The sequence below is a fragment of the Mauremys mutica genome, chromosome 7 (genome assembly GCF_020497125.1).
Source record: "Mauremys mutica isolate MM-2020 ecotype Southern chromosome 7, ASM2049712v1, whole genome shotgun sequence".
NCBI classification, from domain to species: Eukaryota; Metazoa; Chordata; order Testudines; family Geoemydidae; genus Mauremys; species Mauremys mutica.
In genome coordinates, this window is record NC_059078.1 from 94,542,426 (window position 1) to 94,564,715 (window position 22,290).

The 22,290-nt window shown below is 40.9% G+C and overlaps 1 protein-coding gene across 4 annotated transcripts in view; it reads right to left on the bottom strand.

Moving 5' to 3' along the window:
• The window catches only part of SGMS1 (sphingomyelin synthase 1), a 197,990-nt gene that overhangs the window by 164,154 nt on the left and 11,546 nt on the right, over positions 1-22,290 (bottom strand). The window contains exon 1 of one of the 4 annotated variants that reach the window (XM_045024089.1): positions 14,949-14,967. The exons of 2 other annotated variants lie outside the window; for them this stretch is intronic. The gene's annotated coding sequence lies outside the window, so the exon portion shown is untranslated. Of the gene's footprint in view, positions 1-13,155; positions 13,209-14,948; positions 14,968-22,290 lie in introns of those variants that run through there. One more of the 4 variants, XM_045024088.1, reaches the window with a different exon arrangement.

Consider the following 22,290-nt stretch of genomic DNA (forward strand, 5'->3'; position numbering starts at 1 on the left):
CAGTGTAGACATTACCCTCCAACACTTTGTGTACAGTTTCAATGTTTCCTCTGCATAGGTAAACAGTTCCTCCACTGCTAATAGATTTTGTAAACATGAACCAAGAATTAAAAAAACCTTACATATTTTTAAATAACTGCTTACAAATACTTTCAGAGCATATTATTTAAAAGGGTACTCTGACAGAAACTGGGTTGTTTTAAAAAATTAGTCAATTTAAAAAAAATTAAATTGAGTGTCCCTTTAATTTCTTTCTTCCATGTAAATGACTTCAGAAATGTGTATATATATATATACACACACACACACACACACACACACACACACACACACACACACACTAAGTATTGCATTTAAGCACAGTGTGTTTTTAGCCAATTTAATACCGATGCCAACAAAGCCCGGCAATTTAATAATTTACACTTCAGAATCCACTTTCCTGTTCTGCTGGGGTGATGGAGAAACAACAGCTATTCAACTACAGCTGCACTTGGACCCCACTGACATACTCAAGAGGACTCATTCTGATGTAATGAAGAAAAATAAGAATGTTGGCTTAAACTTGACCATCCCGTCAATGATAAACCATGTCAGAGACATCTTGAAAGTCTCTTCAGTTGCATATGCAGACTTATTTAATCTGTAATAAATTAGCAAAACATGCCCTCGTGACCAGGAGGCTTGATTATTGCAGTTGAATCTCTTCTCTGTCATTGGCAGCTTGCTCAGCATACAACAGCTGGTTTGAGCAATCATATTACATTGACACTGCCTCTAAAGAGCAAGTTGATTCTAAGTTGGCATAAATAGTTTTTAAAGCCCAAATTGTGTAAGCCTTACCTTTATTAGAGACTAGCTAGGTGACACGTATCCTGCATTTTAGGAATCTCAGCATCACATCCCTGATTAAAGAACAGGAGTACTTGTGGCACCTTAGAGACTAACAAATTTATTTCAGCATGAGCTTTCGTGAGCTACAGCTCACTTCTTCGGATGCATAGAATGGAACACACAGACAGGAGATATTTATACATACAGAGAACATGAAAAGGTTGAGCGCTAAAGATTGAAACTCTCTCCCCACTTCTCTAATCATTCTTCTAACTTAAATAATAAGGGTTTTTTTTAAGTTGACCTCATTTGTTATTCCCCACTTCCCTATTTTTTGTATTTCACAACCTCAATTGTGTCTGTTATTAAGGGAATACTTTTAATGTGTTTTTAAAATAATTAATGAATAAGTGTGATACCCCTCTTTCCCCTTGGTGGGAAAGGCAGTTGGATTTCTCTCCCTCTCCCGCCATCTTTTCTCTATTTTGATGATTAGATGAGGTTTGCACAGCAGATATGGGTGGTTGAACTTTGCTATACTTATTTACCTATTATGTTGATTTAAGCTTAATGTTCCACTTCCTTAAGCATAGATGTGCTCTTTCATACAATCCAAATAAAATGAGGACTCTATCATGGCAAAAGAGATGAGATTTTAATGTTTTTGTTTGGTATCTCCAGTAGTTTGTCATCCGCTTTGGTACGGTGCTTAAATACAGGAATATGATTTTAGAAAGACAAGCAATATCCTTGCAGAAGACGCAGTGATTTTAAAAAATTTCTCAATTCCTGTTTGTGTCAGCCATGTCTTGCAGCATACCTACTTACTTTGCTCTCTTGTGGATACCAGCATCTTGTAGTCAGAAAGCTAACATATAGACAGATGGTGGTGGGCTGGTTAATAATCATTCCCCTAATACAGCATTTATAATATGTTGCTGCAGCTTTCCTCTTTTTTCACTTTTTGCAAGGTTGACCTCTGTAATACTTCTACATATCTGTTAACTTCATGGACATCAACTCTCTAGAGAGATATCAGCTGAACAGGGGACATTTTCTTCCATGTTAATAGGTAACTATTAATATAATAACACAGAAAGCCCAAAATTGGCTGTACAAACACAGATGCCCCAACGCACACAAGAACTAACATTTAAGGATGTCTACCTTCCTGTACGCTGTAACAAGCGACAGAACAAAGAGCTGTAGCAGACTTAAATAATTATAAAACATACAACTGGGTAAGTAATTTTCTGAATTATTTTCATTTGCATGAGATTGTATTTATGTTCCCCAAGCACATAAGTACTTAACAGCAAAGTATCCAGCAAGAAACTACTCAACTAACCAGTGTCACTAACAAAGGAATCCTGCTTTCACAATATCAATACTATTGGTTTCCAGGCAGAATTTCAGATGTTTGTTTTGACCTATAAAGCCCTAACATTTTTAGCACCTGCCTACTTGAGAAACTGCCGCTCCCCATGCAAAGCTGCACACCCAAGATCAGCTTAAGCAATGAGCAAGAGCACCTTCACTTAAAAATAAGAGGAGAGATGCTGGTACCGCTTTCTTCATTAGCGGCCTTCAGATTTGGAACTTACTCCTCATTGAAGTAACCCAGATTTGAACATTCAAGACATGATGCAAGATTTTTCTATTTATTCTGGCGTTTGGAGTTGGAGGACTTGAAAGGGACTGTTTATTATGAGGGAGAGAAGTACTGTTGGAGATGTAAAAGCAGCAGAGAGTCTTGTGGTACCTTATAGACTAACAGACGTTTGGGAGCATGAGCTTTCGTGGGTCAATACCCACTTCATCGGATGCATGTTGGAGATAGTTATTGGTGACTGCCAGTAGGTTTCCTAATACAGTAATTTTAGATTGTTTCTTTAACTGGAAAGATGACATCTAGAGTACCACATATACAAAAATGTACCTATTTTATTAGAGAAATGGTAATCTATTAAAGCATATTTTTGTTTTATTTTTAAAAACAGAAAGTGTGCATAAAAACTGTGTAGAATAGGTTCCAAAACAATTAAAATAATCCTCATCTATTCTGGGTAAAAAAAAAAAAAAAAAAAAAACCTCAGTTTCCAAGCTCTCAATTTCATCAGGTCTAACACTCCTGCTCTGCCTCAAACCCTAGACTAAATGTAATCCAATCAGATGATGGCCATCTCATCTCACCTGTGACTATTCTTTATCACTCAACTGCTAATTATTTTCAGAAATTAAACAATCCAATTTTCAATCCCCTACCTCTCAACTCCCACTACAATTATGAAACGGAGGAAAAAATTAATACACAGTCTAGTAAAACCACAAACAAATGCCTTTAGAACAACATATAATACAGCATACTTCATTTTTAAAGTCAGGGTTTTTTACAGTACATCTCATTATACTCAGTTGACACAAACTTCAGACTCTGGACACATAATCTTGAGAGAATCTCATGTATTGCTTCTACAGCATTGAGAAAAACGGAACCACTCACTTGTTCAAATGGCACACTGCTATCTGTTCAGTCACTAAGAATAAGCAGTCCAACTGCACTTTTGAACTTTAGACTCACAAAGAGAGCACAATCACCTTGCTTTCCTTCTGCTAGTAAAGCACATGGTTTAGTCTTTATAATGAGCTGAATTACATAATCATGAAAAATACAGACCACAACAACTTGCTTTCTATAACAGAACACATACACACGCTATCTATACCAACTAAGTGAAGAAAAGATACCATTTGAAAAGCTGAAGAAGAACATCAGTGCTGCTCAAAAACTTTTCTCTTTTACCAACAGAAGTTTGCTCCTGGGAGAATTCTGTGCCCAAAAAATTAAAAATTCTGTGCCAATAAGATAAAAATTCTGAACACAATATTTTAAAATTCTGCAGGCTCCAGCATGACAGTGGAGAGCACAGGGCCCTGGCTGCATGGAGGTGGAAGATCGCCCTGCAGCTCCCCTCTGCCACACAGACTTGGAAGTGAGACTACACCTGACTCTGACACAGGTCAAAGGCTGGGCCTGGCCCCAGAAACACCCTGGGGTGCTGCCCCTCCACACCAGGAAAACCAAGTATGGGCAGACAGGCTCAGCCCAGCAGGATCCAAGTGTCGAGGGGCTTAGTGTGGGGGGATCCAAGTGTGGGTTGAGAGGGTTCTGTGTGAGGCAATCTCGGTGCAAGCAGCTCGGTAGGGTGTCTGGGTGCAGGGCTGAATCTGGATGCATGGAGGCTCATTTGGGGGTTCCGAGTGTAGGTGGGTCCAGGTGCAGGTGATTGGATCTCAGCAGGGAAGGTCTGGGTGTGGGGGGCTCAGCAGGGTGGGCCAGACACTGGGGGAGTGAGGCTTAGTAGGGTGGGGGTCCAGGTGCAGCTGGTTAGTGCTGAGTCAGGTGGGGGGGGGTCCAAATGCGGGGGGGGGCTTGTTGGGGTGGTCCAGGTGCAGAAGGGTTTGATTGCAGGAGACTCAGTGGGAAAGGGGGTCCAGATGCAAAGGAAGGGGCTCAGCGGGGGGGGTCTGGGTACAGGGTATAAGGCTCAGTGGGGTTTGGGTTCGGATGCGGGGGGGGGGTGAGACTCGGCATGGGGGGGGTTGAATATGGGAGTCTGGATGCAAGGGGGTTGGGTGGACATGGGATCAGTTCCCCATACAGTGACCCCTCCCCTGTGGCTGAGAAGCAATGAGGGCAAGAAGTGGGGGAAAGGGGTGCTGGAGTTTCCTGCAGCCGGGGGTAATTTCTGGGGGTGGCTCTGACCCGGCTCCAGCCACTCCTTGCAGGGGAAGAAGTAGTCCATCCTCCCATCCCCCAACCCAGCCAGGACTAGCAAATGAACCCAGCACAAGGTAGGAGCCACCAGCTGGGGTGTCCCTAGTCCCGCCCCTGACCCGTGGTGATTTCTCTCTCCATCAGCTGCTCTGGGTGCCCAAAACAATGCAACCATGCTACAGTGGAGGGGCGCGTCACCCTTCTTGTGGCTTCCCTTTGCTTTCCTATCAGAAGGCATTTTTTCCTGCAGGAAAGCAAAGAAATCTGCAGGGGACATGAACTCTGCACATGTGCAGTAGCACAGAATTCCTGCAGGAGTAGAAGTTGGGTCCAATAAAAGATATTACCTCAGCCACCTTGTCCCTCTAAGACAATGAAATCATTCAACATGTTCCTAAGTCTGAGGCTCTTTGTTTGTAACTAAGAGCCCTGCGCCGCTTCCCACAGCTCCCATTGGCCAGGACCATCGAACCACGGCCACTGGGAGCTGCGGGCAGCCATGCAAATGTAAACAAACTGTCCGGCAGCCCGCCAGCGGATTACCAAGATGGGCCACAGGTTGCCCACCACTGGAGTACACCATCCAACAGGGAAAGAAAGTGATCCTTTTAAAGATTTAATAATAGTAATATCTTACTGTGAATGTAAAAGCAGTAAAGAGTCCTGTGGCACCTTATAGACTAACAGAAGTTTTGGAGCATGAGCTTTCGTGGGTGAATACCCACTTCGTCAAACGCATGTAGTGGAAATTTCCAGGGGCAGATATATATATGCAAGCAAGAAGCAGGCTGGAGATAACAAGGTTAGTTCAATCAAGGAGGATAAGGTGTGAAAACCAAGGGAGGAGAAACTGGTTTTGTGGTAGACTAACACGGCTACCCCTCTGATACTTTACTGTGAATGAAACAACTTGCAGGAACCTAAAGAAGCAACTTGAATGTCAGACTCAAAAGGTGAAAGATAAAAAAAGAGTTATGCTTTTTGAACCAAATATTCTGCTTGAAGATGTGTGTGTATATTCCCCATTGAAATCTGTTTAATAGTTATGTATTACCTTAGGGAACAGAATTTGTTTTTTATTTTTACTCGATCTTTTTTAACCAGATTCCCTTGGACAATCTGTACTATTCAACTGTTTTTGATGTGTTAGCTTACCTCCCCATTATAGTTTGCCTTTATACACAGGCAGGAAGGAAGCGGTTGGCAAGGCCCCAAAAGACGCACAGGAGGTGTCTCTGCCTCACAACTTCTCTCCATCATGCTCCAGCTCTGTCTCTAAGGGTGGAACTAAGGGTATGTCTACACTACGAAATTAGGTCGATTTAATAGAAGTCGATTTTTTAGAAATCGATTTGATACAGTCGATTATGTGTGTCCCCACTAAGCGCATTAAGTTGGCGGTGTGCGTCCACAGTACCAAGGCTAGCATTGACAGTACAATATGACTGCTAGCCGGCGGCCCGGGGGTGCTCCTGGCCGACCTCAGTTAGGTTGGTCGGGGGCGCCTGGGCAGACATGGGTGTTCCTGGCCGGCCTCCATGAGGTCAGTTGGGGGCGCCTGGACAAAAATAGGAATGACTCCAGGGCATTCTCTTTTTTTAAGCTTCGTCTAATGGAGATTCAGTCCTGCCTGGAATATCAGGCCAGCGGAGGCTTCTGTCTCAGGCTGCTCTCCCAGTCGGCCGCACCGCACGGTCATACCTACCCCAGCCTACCCCTTGCTCGCATGGCTCATGAAGCCTGGACAGCAGTAAGAAGCAGTTCAACTATAGGCTGAGCAAGTGCAGAATGGTGGTAGAATGTGCCTTTGGACGTTTAAAAGCTCGCTGGCACAGTTTACTGACTCGGTTAGACCTCAGCGAAACCAGTATTCCCATTGGTATTACTGCTTGCTGTGTGCTCCACAATATCTGTGAGAGTAAGGGGGAGACGCAAGGTGGGAGGTTGAGGCAAATCGCCTGGCTGCTGATTACACGCAACCAGACACCAGGGTGATTAGAAGAGCACAGCAGGGCGCGCTGTGCATCAGAGAAGCTTTGAAAGCCAGTTTCATGACTGGCCAGGCTATGGTGTGAAAATTCTGTTTGTTTCTCCTTGATGAAAACCCGCCCCCTTGGTTCACTCTACTTCCCTGTAAGCCAACCGCCCTCCTCTCCCCCCTTTGATCTCCGCTTGCAGAGGCAAAAAAGTCATTGTTGTTTCAAATTTGTGCATTCTTTATTAAATCATCACACAAATGTGGGGGGATAACTGCCAAGGTAGACCGGGAGGGGTGGGAGAGGAGGAAGCATAGTGGTGGGGTAGTTGTATGGGCACCCCCTAGAATGGCATCATAGAAGCGGCATGTCTGGGGCTCTGACTCGGAGCGGCCATTTGCCTCCCTGGTTCTTTGGTAGGCTTCTCGCGGCACTGCTTCGGGTCCCTGTTATAACATCTGTCCTTCATGCCCTTGGAGATTTTTTTCAAATATTCCGGCATTTCATCTTTTGGAACAGAGTTGGGATAGCACAGATTCATCTCCCCATACAGCGATCAGATCCAGTACCTCCCGTTCGGTCCATGCTGGGCTCTTTTGAGATTCTGGCACTCCATGGTCACCTGTGCTGATCAGCTCGCTACACTGGCCAAACAGGAAATGAAATTCAAAAGTTTGTGGGGCTTTTCCTGTCTACCTGGCCAGTGCATCTGAGTTATCTACATGCCTCCAGCTTCCATCCAGGACACACCACACGATCCATTGTCTACAGCCAAGCTCTAAGATACAACCGCATTTGCTCCAATCCCTCAGACAGAGATAAACACCTACAAGATCTCTATCAAGCATTCTTAAAACTACAATACCCACCTGCTGAAGTGAAAAAACAGATTGACAGAGCCAGAAGAGTACCCAGAAGCCACCTACTACAAGACAGGCACAACAAAGAAAATAACAGAACGCCACTAGCCGTCACCTACAGCCCCCAACTAAAACCTCTCCAGTGCACTATCAAAGATCTACAACCTATCCTGAAAGATGATCCCTCACTCTCACAGATCTTGGGAGACAGGCCAGGCCTCACTTACAGACAGCCTCCCAACCTGAAGCAAATACTCACCAGCAACCGCACACCATACAACATAAACACTAAGCCAGGAACCTATCCTTGCAACAAAGCCCGATGCCAGCTCTGTCCACATATCTATTTAAGTGACACCATCATAGGACCTAACCACATCAGCCACGCCATCAGGGGCTCGTTCACCTGCACATCTACCAACGTGATATATTCCATCATGTGACAGCAATTTCCCTCTGCCATGTACATTGGCCAAACCGGACAGTCTCTACACAAAAGAATAAATGGACACAAATCTGACATCAGGAATCATAACATTCAAAAACCAGTGGCACCACTCAGTGACAGACTTGAAGGTGGCAATTTTGCAACAAAAAAACTTCAAAAACAGACTCCAAAGAGAGACTGCTGAACTCAAATTAATATGCAAATTAGATACAATTAACTTAGGTTTAAACAGAGACTGGGAATGGTTGGGTCATTACACTAATTGAATCTATTTCCCCATGTTAAGTTCTCCTCACACCTTCTATGGGTCATCTCGATTATCACTTCAAAGGTTTTTTTTCTCCTGCTGATGATAGCTCACCTCAATTGATTGGCCTCTTACAGTTGGCATGATTACTTCCACCTTTTCATGTTCTCTGTATGTATAAATATCTTCTGTGTTCCATTCTATGCATCCAAAGAAGTGAGCTGTAGCCCACGAAAGCTTATGCTGAAATAAATCTGTTAGCCTCTAAGGTGCCACAAGTACTCCTGTTCTTTTTGCAGACACAGACTAACACGGCTGCTACTCTGAAACCTGAGTTGAGAGTTTTGTCTAGAGCTGTCACAATGGAGCACTCTGGGATAGCTCCTGGAGGCCAATACCATCGAATTGCGTCCACACTATCCCAATTTCGACCCAGCAGGGTCGATTTCAGTGCTAATCCCCTTGTCGGGGAGGAGTACAGAAATTGATTTTAAGAGCCCTTTAAGTCGACAAAAATGGCTTCGTCGTGTGGACGGGTGCAGGGTTAAATCGATCTAACTCTGCTAAATTCAACCTAAACTCGTGGTGTAGACCAAGGCTAAGAAGCAGAGAGCCCAATACAGCTGATGGCAGCACCCTCTTCTACCCTATGCCGGGAAGAGACACCTGGCAAGGCCTACTGAAAGGAAGAGAACAAAGTAGGCAGGCACTGCAACTTATAGCAGTGAAGAGGACCCTATTATTACATGGTATGGGAAGGAAAGAGGGGGTGGCTGAACAAGAATTTTTCACTCAGACTAGTAGGATTAGTTCTGAAGCCAGTAGCTGTCTGAGAAATATTTCAACTCCTACACTGAGAAGATTCTACTCTACACTGATGTGGAGGTGAGTCAACTTATGAACTAACTACCTGTAACCAATTAATTGCCATGAGGCAAGTAGAATTAGGCTCTGGAAAGACTAAAACTGGTTCTGAACAAAGTAACTTGGTAACTTAGTAATTTTTCCCATCCCCTTATGTACACAATTGTACTAGTCCCCACAATTTTTAACATTTTTCCAAGATAGAACAGTCTTTTGACTTACTGATACAAACATCTGAAACAACTGAACCAATCCTTTTTGGGACTTTTATTGTATAACTTTGGTATATATTAACAATGCTGTTTTAATAACATTAAAATGTTTACTTCTGGCTTCAGATCATATACACAGAATTATTAATAGTTCAGTTACTATATAAACCCCATGGAACAGCAATCTGTTGTACAGATGACACTAGTGCCATAACTGAAAACAATATGATAATCCTAACTACAGATTGTAAGCACAAATAAAAACATTTGGTAAGTAAGCATTCATCAGTTGTATTTAGTTTACAGATCATTATACCTCTCAGAAATTGTGAAGATATTGATTTTGATTTTTCCATCATCAGAATACACCATTTCTTCAAAGTTCTACTGCAACTGTAACCACCTATTACATTTCAATTGAAAGTGATTTAATGTCTAAGGAAGTGGATAGTGAGACTAGCAAAAATGTTAATAGAAAGCCTGATTCTGCAATCCCTGCTCAAGTTGACTAATTTACCAAAATAGTCTCAGTGTAAGAAATGCAGAATTGAACAAATAGTTTGCCTACTGATGACTAAGACAAAGATGTTTCCTCCTCTGTAGTAACCTGCACTGAAACTTTAACACAGAGAAGCTGATTGACCGCCTTTTCATTTGGACAATCTTTGCAGCAGAAAACAGACCACCAAAAGTTAACTTCAGAAATTAAATTAAATGACAATGTTCACAGTACATCACAGAACATATGATACAAATATATTCAAACATATACAAAAATAGCTGTATACATTTATTACTGCATGTGCTTATTTTTATCCTTTTCCAACCCAGTAAACTAAACTAAACTGCTGAAATGTAATTTTGTGACTCATGCTTTTTTATAAAAATACAAATATTTACAACCATCTCTGTGTTACTGTGATAGTATAGATCACACACTTTTAAAGAGATGAGCAAGGCAACTTTGCAAACGGCACAAATATGTTTTCACCAAGTAGAAGTCTTCTATACCCACAGCACTTGGCTCCCCATTCAGCAAAGGTAAGTATGTGCTTAAAGCACAATTTAAGATGTCAAGCAGCATGCAAAAGCATGAAGAAAAAAAGAAACATACATATTTTACTTCCCCATTAGCTGGTAATTGTTTTTTGAAAGTGGCCTCTATGAATGTGCCCATAAGCTGTAAGAACGGAGATGCACAGCAGACTCCAGATGATTTGTAACTTAATTGCAAAATAAATGACTTCACTAAAGTCACTGTGCAATAAAGTTTGTTTTATAACAATAAAAATATGAAACATCCCACCAGCAATAAGGACAACATTTAAGGCAACCCTTATCCCTAAAAGAGATATTACACAGTGAAGTACAATGTTCACATTATCAGTAAGAAAGAACAATTCTGATTTTGAGACATCCCATTAAAGTACTTCTAGATGGAACTACAACCATTTCTTATCTGTACACAAAAATAAATGTGTTTTCAAGATTACATACCTTTTTTTCCAGTACTTGAACACATTCATAAGTTCCCTTTCTACCTTCTTATTAATTCCACAAAGAGTTCTCCCATTGTGTGAGCACAATCAAGAATTACAAACTGTTCCTAAACAACCCAAAGGAGCACTTTAAGCCCAGAAACTAATAATAGGGAGCTCTACTACACAAAGATTGCCATTAAAAAGTCAGCATTTGCCGTAAGTCACCACACAGATATCCCTATAGCTAGACTGGGTGATAACTGATGATTGTTGACAAATACTAATTTAACTGGCAACCAGTGTGTAGGTAATACATATACACTTTCCCTCTTATATGAAGATTATCAGAATATTGCTCTGAAAGATAGTTGTAAAATTCAGCACAACTCAAACTTAGCATTTGCAGCATCTTGCCTGAGAAGGTAACTAAGATCATAGGCTTATCATTTATGAATTTTGTGATTCTTTGCAGAGTATGAAGCCTTCAGTGTACTGGACCCAACACTTTCACAATGAATTCAATGTCAAATCTTCACTCACTTGAATTAGAGCAGAATCTGACTCCTGTATAACATGGGGACATTTGCAACACCACCTTATGAAAGCATTTATATTTACTGCCCTATTTAAAACCTGGTCATTGATATGCAATACATACACAACATAATCATTAGTCACATTCAAGCTTAGAAGGAAGGCAAGAATTATCCCAGATTCTTGAATAGTTCTGCTCCTTTCCCTTACTGAAAAATTAACACTGAGAGGTGTCCAAAGAGATCTTACTTCAACAGACAGCCATCCAAAAGGAACAGTGCTGCCCTCACCCTGCCAACATAAATCATAGCAATCAGAACAGCTGTTTTAAAGATGCTGCTTTAGCAATAAAATGTTCAGTATATAAAATATTCCACCTTGTGGAAACCTTACTTGGCATCTGATGATTTCTTGTTTAAAGGAGAAAAAAGCTAGGAGGAATACATGTCAAAATACCCCTTCTTAAAACTTCACCAGAAGGCATGCCAGTAACTGTCATGCCAAGACATGTTGGCTCATTTTTATCGTACCATTCAATTTTATCATAAGAACAAATCTGATCATTTTTGGTGGGGGGGAGTTTGGAGGGGTTAATAAAAGCTACATGAAGAATCCATACAAACAAAAGCAAGTAAGATTGCTGTGGTAAAGCAAGAATCAACATTTTATTGGTGGTTATGTGTCTACCAATAAAAATGCACATACACCCACCAAACCCTACATTTGCATTCACAAATCCAGTAATTGCATTCCTAGGTTCAGATCCTGCAACTAGAACTGTACTGACTCTTATGCCCACACAGAGTCCCAAGAGAGTCAATAGGAAAATCCCCTAGAGGTCTGCTTGAGCCTAATTTTAAACCCAACCCAGACCCAAAACCGACCTGAGCACAGCTGACCCTAACCAAGACTGCCAAGTCATTTTCAGACCTGACCTTGAACCTGACACTTGTAGTTGGGTCCCAACAGATTTGGGTTGGCTTGCAAGGCTCTACCCTGTCCACTCAATCAGTGACTGTAGTATCAGGTCCCTAAGGTGAAAATACTGGGGCATTAGTTCATTCTTGTCCGTATACGTATTTTTAAGATTTGTATTTCACAGTAAATATAAAGCTCAATTACAGACATTTTAAACACGTTACCCAGTTCTCTCTGTACTCAATTTTAAATGAACAGTCATTTAGAAGTTCTGTGCTTTAATGAAAAGTTTTAATAAATAAAGAAAAATCTTTAGAAAGTTTACAAAAAAGCCTTCAAAAGCAGCAATTATTATTTCATGTCCCTCAAAAAATAAACAACTGAGAATAAATATTCATCACAGGGAGACGATTCAAAAAACACTAGCCCTGGCCTTACTTGAAAACCTCAATCCCCTTTTAGAAGGATAAACTAAACTAATATATGTTTATAAAAAAAAATCCATGTTTTCACTTATGGCATTCATTGGCTTTCCCCTACCTTTTCTTAGGCAGTTATTGTTACCAGAGGCAACCTGTATTGAAACTGGTAATAAATAATAAAAGAGGGCTATGACAAACTGACTCAAGCCATGCATATAAAATCCTGCCCCCAGTTAAGTCCATAAATACTGGAACAATTCTATGGAAGACAATGGAGGTGTTCTAGACTCACACTAAAGTAAATGGGAGCAGAATGTGATCCATCATATAAACAAACAAAAATTATGTTTAGTGACAGTTAAGGTTGCATCAGGACCTAACCCCTTCTATTCAACTCCTTCAAGGCATGCAAACAAATTAAGGGACAAGGCGCAGCATTCCTTGCAACTTTTACATTGCCTACAACGCTGCTGCTAACACATGATGCTCCAGAAAGTATTCACTTCCATCTCCAAAAATACAGAAAGCAATCCATAATCCATCTTAATCCTACTCACTCTCTCATGTAAAACCTCAGCAGTTACCTCATATTCTGATTGTCACAGTCCATCCATTCAGTTGCAAAGCTATTCCAATTTAACACTGCTGAGATCACCATTAAGGTTTTATGTCACAATGAGTTAGATAAACTCACGGAACTTACAGCTTTTTGGAAAGTAAAAGCCTAGCAACCCTACATATTGAGGCCCTAGTCCAGGGGTTGGCAACCTTTCAGAAGTGCTGTGCCGAGTCTTCATTTATTCACTCTAGTTTAAGGTTTCACGTGCCAGTAATACATTTTAACGTTTTTAGAAGGTCTCTTTCCGTAAGTCTATAATATATAACTAAACTATTGTTGTATGTAAAGTAAATAAGGTTTTTTAAATGTTTAAAACGCTTCATTTAAAATTAAATTAAACTGCAGAGCCCCCCGGACCAGTGGCCAGGACCCAGGCAGTGTGAGTGCCACTGAAAATCAGCTCGCGAGATGCCTTTGGCACGCGTGCCATAGGTTGCCTACCCCTGCCCTAGTCCTTCAGTTCATGTAGTGGAAACACATGCTGTTAAAGCCAGAAACCCAGAGATTATTCCCCTACAAATGGCCCAGCTACGGATATTGTCTCATGTGATATGTGTGTCACACTGGAGGGCAGACAGAGACGCATTATGCTAGTATAAGTTACAAAATGCCCACCAGGGAAGTTTATCCCTGAAGAACCAGAGGTTGGCTACCATTCAAATCCCCATATACATCTACAGAGACTGAACCTGCCATCACTGGATACAAAAGCATGGACCTAGTGCTAATACTGAAGGACCACATCCAATAGCTCTTCTGACCTAGCCCCTAGAAGGGAATAAAGAGCCAAACTGGTATGGTGGGTTTCAACTGCATCTTCTGAAGTCCTAGAGTGTTGTAGTAAGCACTACTTCTGGTACATTGTGTGATCCAGAACCCTCTACCATTGTGTCTACGTCACTATGTCAACATTCAAAACACAAACCTAATACATACAAAACATAGCTAGAACCAACAACCTCAACTGGGGAGTTTTCCCTTCAAATGTCCTAGAAAATCTGAGCAGTTTCTAAACTACAAGAAGCTTTTGGAATTAATTCTCTGACTCAAACCAGGTTTTATAAAAGTTTAAAATAAAAATCTGGGAGCAAATTTAACTATCGTGGTGCTACTGCATGGAACACTTTATTAGCATACTAAGGCCACAGTCCTACACTCACTTATGCATGTGCTTAAATTCAAGGGACTACTTACATTCTTGAAATTAAATATGAGTGTAAAGGTTTGTAGGGCTGAATTGTATGCCCATGACTGTATATTGTATCTAAGACAAGGAGATGGGAGAGGTTATAATTTTCTGATGTCCACAACAGGTCAGTTGCACTAATTTGGTTCTGAACAGGGTATACTGATTTAAATCAAGGCAGTTTAAATCACCACTTTAAATCATGATTTCAACCACCAAGTGGAAAGCCTCAATTTAAATGAAGTTTTCCATTTGTACTTAAGTTATTTTTTAAACAAAGGTGCAGCCTCACTAGTTGATATAACCATTAAAACATGTTAATTTACAACTAAATAGAGCCTTGACACTGGATTTGCTACAGCTTTTTGCCACCTAGAAGGGTGACTGTAACTATTTACATTTATTTAAGCAATTATATAGCTTAATATTTTCAGATTCTTATTAATTGTACTTTTTAGTATGTTAGAAAATGGTGAATGATATGTTGCTTATTTATGACAAGCTGCATTAAGATGGTAACTTAATACCAAGATTGGATCCTAACAGCAATATCTGATAAATTGGTTACCAACCGTTCAGTAGGTTATTTGGAAGACAACATCTTTAACAAATAACTGGATCTACATAAACTAGTGGTGTACCACACAGCAATGCAAACCTCAAGCGCACTGCACAAAGCTTGTTAAGCAAGGGATGGTTTTGACACCACAACTCCAGCATGTGGTCACAATGGTTCACACCAATACAATGAGGCACAGAAGCTAGCTGCTCCTGCCTAGTAAAACTTACCAAACAGCAACAATCAGCAGCAAAGTAACCTATAACACTGGTCTACAATTTTTGAGGAGAAGTCTGCTTCAGAGATAAAATGTGATATTTATTATGTATTTTGATGTGCTGAATTCAAATATGACAATTAAAACAACTGATTGGCTACTGTTTCTAAGATATTTAAGTTTTTACATTTTATGTCTATGTATATTGTGTAGATAGTAGAGTTTTAATCATAAATTGTAAACCTAGGTCTTTTCATGTGTTTATGGTTGCTTTACATGATAATATTTCACCTGTCCTGTTTATGTAACACTTTAAAAATCAGCAAAAGGGTTATATAACTAAAATTTATTATGAAACAAAAGGCAAAAAACTATGATGTACATAGTTTAGTCCTATTCAGTGTCTACTCGGCGCTTCTTGGCTTATCTCTTGTATTCATTAAATGGAGCATCTCTTGTCACTGTCCAGCAACAGTCTGCAAGCACTGATGGGCTCCATTTGCCCTGATAGCGTTTCTCCATTGTTGCAATGTCCTGGTGAAATCGCTCGCCGTGCTCGTCGCTCACTGCTCCGCAGCTCGGTGGAAAAAAAATCTAGATGAGAGTGCAAAAAATGTATCTTTAGTGACATGTTGCAACCAAGGCTTTTGTATGCCTTGAGGAGGTTTTCCACCAACAACCTGTAGTTGTCTGCCTTGTTGTTTCCGAGAAAATTTATTGCCACTAACTGGAAGGCTTTCCATGCCGTCCTTTCCTTGCCACGCAGTGCATGGTCAAATGCATCATCTCAAAGAAGTTCATGAATCTGAGGACCAACAAAGACACCTTCCTTTATCTTAGCTTCACTTAACCTTGGAAATTTTCCACGGAGGTACTTGAAAGCTGCTTGTGTTTTGTCAATGGCCTTGACAAAGTTCTTCATCAGACCCAGCTTGATGTGTAAGGGTGGTAACAAAATCTTCCTTGATTCAACAAGTGGTGGATGCTGAACACTTTTCCTCCCAGGATCCAATGACTGTCGGAGTGGCCAATCTTTCTTGATGTAGTGGGAATCTCTTGCACGACTATCCCATTCGCAGAGAAAACAGCAGTACTTTGTGTATCCAGTTTGCAGACCAAGCAAGAGAGCAACAACCTTCAAATCGCCACAAAGCTGCCACTGATGTTGGTCATAGTTTATGCACCTCAAAAGTTGTTTCATGTTGTCATAGGTTTCCTTCATATGACCAACTGGAATTGATGGCAAAACATTGCCATTATGCAGTAAAACAGCTTTAAGACTCGTCTTCGATGAATCAATGAACAGTCTCCACTCATCTGGATCGTGAACGATGTTGAGGGCTGCCATCACACCAGCGATGTTGTTGCAGGCTACAAGATCACCTTCCATGAAAAAGAATGGGACAAGATCCTTTTGACGGTCACGGAACATGGAAACCCTAACATCACCTGCCAGGAGATTCCACTGCTGTAGTCTGGAGCCCAACAGCTCTGCCTTACTCTTGGGTAGTTCCAAATCCCTGACAAGGTCATTCAGTTCACCTTGTGTTATGAGGTGTGGTTCAGAGAAGGAGGATGGGAGAAAATGTGGGTCCTGTGACATTGATGGTTCAGGACCAGAAGTTTCATCCTCTTCCTCTTCCTCGTCTGACTCAAATGAGAATGATTCTGGTGCATCAGGAACCGGCAGTCCTTCTGCGTGGGGTACTGGGCGTATAGCTGATGGAATGTTTGGATACTGCACAGTCCACTTTTTCTTCTTTGACACACCTTTCCCAACTGGAGGCACCATGCAGAAGTAACAATTGCTGGTATGATCTGTTGGCTCTCTCCAAATCATTGGCACTGCAAAAGGCATAGATTTCCTTTTCCTGTTCAACCACTGGCGAAGATTTGTTGCACAAGTGTTGCAGCATATGTGTGGGGCCCACCTCTTGTCCTGATCTCCAATTTTGCAGCCAAAATAAAGGCGATAGGCTTTCTTAACCATAGTGGTTATACTGCGCTTTTGTGATGCAAAAGTCACTTCACCACAAACATAGCAGAAGTTATCTGCACTGTTCACACAAGTACGAGGCATCTCTGCTCACTTTGGCTAAACAGAAATGTGTCCCTTTGCAAAATCAAACACTGACAAATAAGAGAGCACGACACCGTATGATTTCTAGAGCTGATATAGGGCAATTTGTTCAGCAGAGTGATGTAAGCTTCGTTATGATTGCATCATCCATGACTTCTAGGAATAACATGATGCAATTCATATCATGTATGACACAATACCAGCTTCAGATTGCATCATTCATTGTTTTGCCTAAAAAGCAAGTACTGTCCAAACCCAGTCATAGATTTATTCATAGATCCAGTCAAAGATGTATTTTAGTCATTTCTGGTTTAAATTGAGATCCCTTCCCTTTATAACTCACTTATCCTCCGCTATTCCCAAGTCAAGGGTCGTATATACTGACCCAATAGCATATCTTGAAAACTAGAGCCAATCAACAATTTTAAGCATCATTTTCATTCTCAGTGACCCAGAATTAGTAAAGTTGGACTACATTTATTTCAGAAGCATTTTGGCTGTAGAGCAGTGTAACAAGATTAGGCAGTACTATGTAGAAATATTATATGGAAGCCTCGCTTGTAATGCCATTACTCCAAATTTCTGTTTTATCCCCATTTATGTAGCACTGTGGGACACACTATAATAATGCCTATCCCAGTTTTTCAAACCAACTATATTACCCACAGAGCTCCAATATAGAATGAAATTGAAACTTATCTCCAAGTTTTTAATGTACATATTAACCCACTTACATTAAATTTAAAAACACTACTAAACAGAAAAAAGACACACATGGTTCAAATCAGCAATAACATGCACAAAGCAGAACAAACCTGGAATAACCTTATTCATGAGGGGATCTTGAAATACTCACTGGATAGAGGTGATATTGAAAGTGTTGCTTGTGTTACAAGGGGTATTAGTTTTACCTGTATTGATTATGCTTTGTTGCTTATGCAGTTTGTTAAAATGCTTTAAATCATATATAAAGGCCCTCACCACTGCTTCATATATCAATCTGGCAAAAGTGTCACCTTGAATGATCACCAAGGCGACAAGTGGGCACCTGTTGACTAACATACAAATATATCATGCTGATAATACTACTCACAATTTATATTCCAAGCCTTTAAGTATGCATATTAACCAGTATTAATATGGCATTTATATAACTCAAATTGGCTTGTACCTTTGTTATAATCCTGTTCACTTAAGCTAAGTATCCCATAATGCCTTGCATTAGCTGAAGTAAGTAAATTTGATTTAAGTAAATAGGAAAACTGTTAGTATCAGGGCATATAACTGTTTCCTGATAGCAACAGAAACAGAGTTACCCTCAAAAATCTGTTTATCCTGATATATGCATAAAAGGTATCTTCATGCCCCATAATACCCAGAATGCATGTGCTCAGAACAAAGTTAAAGGTGCTTCATGACCTAGAATGGATGGGTTCCAAACAAACAAGGGGCGGGGGACGGACACCAGGGTACCAGAAACAAAGTCAAAGGCAAATTAATTAAATCCAGTTTTAGGTGACATATATAATACTGGTAAACATGTTGAATATAAAGATGGCTTTAAAGATATGATTATGGAAAGCACACACCTCTATAAGGTGAACATTACATTGCTGCATGGAACTGGTCTTCGGAGACTGGGGTATCATATAGAATTTTTTCCTGTACCATATTACTAAAATGGACTGATGTTATTTATTTGGTCTTTTGAGTATATTTCATAACAAACCGAAGTGTGGTCAAGCAATTGACTATACATTTTATATTGCTGACAAATTGTATTTTTTTAAAAGAAAAACCACCTTACATGTTTTGATAAGAGACGTTTATGTATCCAAAACATGTTTCACATTCACAACTAAATTATTTATTAAACAGAGAAATTAACTGCAGTCAGTGAATTGAACTAATTATTCAGGGCAGCTTGGGAAATTTTTCAAATATGCCTCAGTGAAAGTGACTGGAGCTTAAATTCCTTGCCTGACCTTAATCTCTTGAAAATGAGACAGTCTCCTAAATTACTTAGGCTGACCTATTGTGCCACATATACAAAGCCTGACCTCAAAAGTTAGATGTCTTTCCTGGTCCTTTCTGTATTTGGAAAAGCAGCATTTAACTCAACTTCTTTGATAAATGCTCATGGATTCAGTGTATATTTTTATTTAAATATTTTAAGAGATTACAATAAGTTTAGACATTACCACATTTTGTATAAAATTCAGATTTCATTTTAAACAGATTTTTTTTAAAATAATGTAAATAATAAAATCTAATTTAAAAAAATGGTATCCATCCTGTTTTTGAAGCACTTTCTTTATACAATCCTGTAAGCTTCGTATGCCATTAAACATAAGTCACTATACTCAAGACAGTTGGACCATTTTCAAGTGTGTACAGATAGAAAATGCAAGACCCTCTGTTTTACATATAATAGGATGCACCAAACGGTTTCAGCTGAACGCAGATGCCAAATAAACCTAAGCCTTCATTTCAGCATACTGTACACTATTTTGAAGTGAACCAGACTGAGGTAGTTTCTATAATTTCATTTGTGCTTTAGGTTATTTAGGTAGCAAACTGAAACTCAGCTGCTATCTTTTATGCTATACCCTCAGCAAACCCAAGCTACTGAATTAATTTATTATGATGTTAGTAAAAAACACCCATAAGTACTAGTTGTAATCTATATGAATTATAACTAAATTGTGTTTTTAATTTGTGATACCATCATGTCTGACAGATCCAAAAATATGACCTACTGCTATAGCTGCTGGAACTAGGGGTGCTGCCACACCCCCTGGCTTCAAGTGGTTTCCATTATATATGAGGTTTACAGTTTGGTTCAATGGCTCTCAGCACCGCCACTATACAAATAGTTCCAGCACCCCGGCCTACTTGTGTGTTAAAAGTTGTTGTTTTTTCTTGTTTTTGAAGTCTCTGTAATTCTTTTTTTCCCCCTTCAACACTGATTCTTTCAGCTATTTTTTCAATACACTCTTATTTTGTCAAAAAGGCATGAAAGTCCAAGTACATATAAGCAACCCTATGACAAACTAGTGCGCTTTTGTGATGGGGAAAACAAAACATATGGATGATGTAGCTGGATGGTACTTCTCATTCAGAATGTTCCTGAAGTACTTTATAAAACAGAATTACAGTTCACAGCCATGCTGTACAACGATTTAGGACAGAAAGCAAATAAGCTATGAGGAGAATCTTTAGGCAGGCAAACTTAATTACTCAAATTAGACATTTTCCAGAAGTTAGGGTAGAAACCTGGTCCTAGATTTTGAATACTGCCTAATCTGAAAACATCCAGCAGTATGGTGTCCTTGTTGTAGTGCAGTAGCTTGTTACATCAAGGTTCACCTTTCCATTGTTTTCTGACCTCGGAGCTGCAAACACACCTTCAGAGAATCTTCCGCATTTGTAATGGAAACCAAGCAGAAGTCGTCCTTTGCAAAGCATGCCGCTTCATGGTCACAGGAGCACACCCGGATTTTGATTAATCTCTGGTGCGAGATCAGTACAACAGTGGATTTTAGTAGAGTACCAGGAATGACCATGCATACCAGCAAAGAATAAAGAACCGGGTAACTTTTTACCAGACCAGTGACCAGTACAGAGAACAAATTAAGACCAAGACCAAGTACTGGAAAACAAGGGACCATAACCACACCTTGGTCAACTCAATGACATCATGCCCATTTTATGAGGAGTTTGACTAGGTGCTGTGTCAATTTCATGTTTTCAGATATTTTCAATAATAGATTTCATGGGGGAGGTCTGATTTAACAGTCCATGACGTGTTTGTCACAGCCTTGAATTTTGGTAGCACCCTACCCTCTGGGCTGTGAAAAACACATCACAGACCGTTAAATCAGACTTCCCCCATGAAATCTAGCTATTGGAGGGGCAGGGAAGGGGCAGGGCTGGGGGTGCCTCTAGCTGGAGAGGGAGGGGACTATTTCTTCCCCTGCCCTGCTGCTGTCAGGGGGAGATCAGACCCACTTCTGGGTACCTCCCCTGGCTGTTGGAAGCTCTGCGGCTGTGCTGCCTTCAGAGTCCAGCTCTGAAGACAGCAGCGGCGGGGCTTCCTGCAGCCGGGGGAGATTCCTGGAGGTGGAGGCGAGTCTAACCTCCCCCATGCTGCTGGGAGTGGCCCCGCCAGAGGCTCCTAGCTGCTAGTCCTGAATAGGCTGGGACGGGACAGGACTTCCTCTTCCCCTGCATGGCTGCTCTCAGGGGGAGATCAGACCCACCTCCAGGTACCTCCCCCAGCTGTAGGAAGCTCCACAGCTGCTGCCAGCTCTGAAAGCTCCCAGCAGCATGAGGGAGATCAGACCCACCTTCACCTGTGGGAATCTCCCCAGGCTGCAGGAAGTTCCGCGGCTGCAAAGAAGTGAGGGTAGCAATCTTGTGGACCCCTCCCACATCAGCTTTGTACCTCCCCCCGAGCCCTGTTTTGGGTCTGGATCCCAAGGTTACAACACTGCAAAATTTCAGACATACACATCTGAAAACATGAAACTGACCCATTTTAAAACCTTCTGGCCATGAAATTGATCAAAATGGACTGCAAATTTAGTAAGGCCCTACCAGTGGGCCAACTAGCTCAAGCTTAAAGCATCACTTAACTTGAGCTAGAGATTTTTGTGTATGGACAGAGTTATAATTAACAGTGCTGAGAAGGCACCTCCTGAGATACGTCTACACGGGTTTGATTAGCAGCCGAGTGACAGGATTAGCAGTTATGACTTATACACTGAGTGGCTGCATCCCTCACTGTATTACTAGCTCCAGGTCAGCAGCACTCAAGCTCCAACCCACCCCCACTGGCTACCTAGCAAAAGCCTAAAGCACCACTCAACTCAAGTGAGAGATTTCTGGGTGCAGTGAAGGGGCAAACTCAAGTTATAACTTGAGCTAATAATACAGTGAAGAGAAGCCCTAAGAAGCCTCAGGAACAAAAAGTTGTAGAAATGCTCCATCCAAAGAAGTACAGATATACATCAGCTTTTCTAGCTGCCACTGCTTCAGGTAATTCTCCCTCAGCTA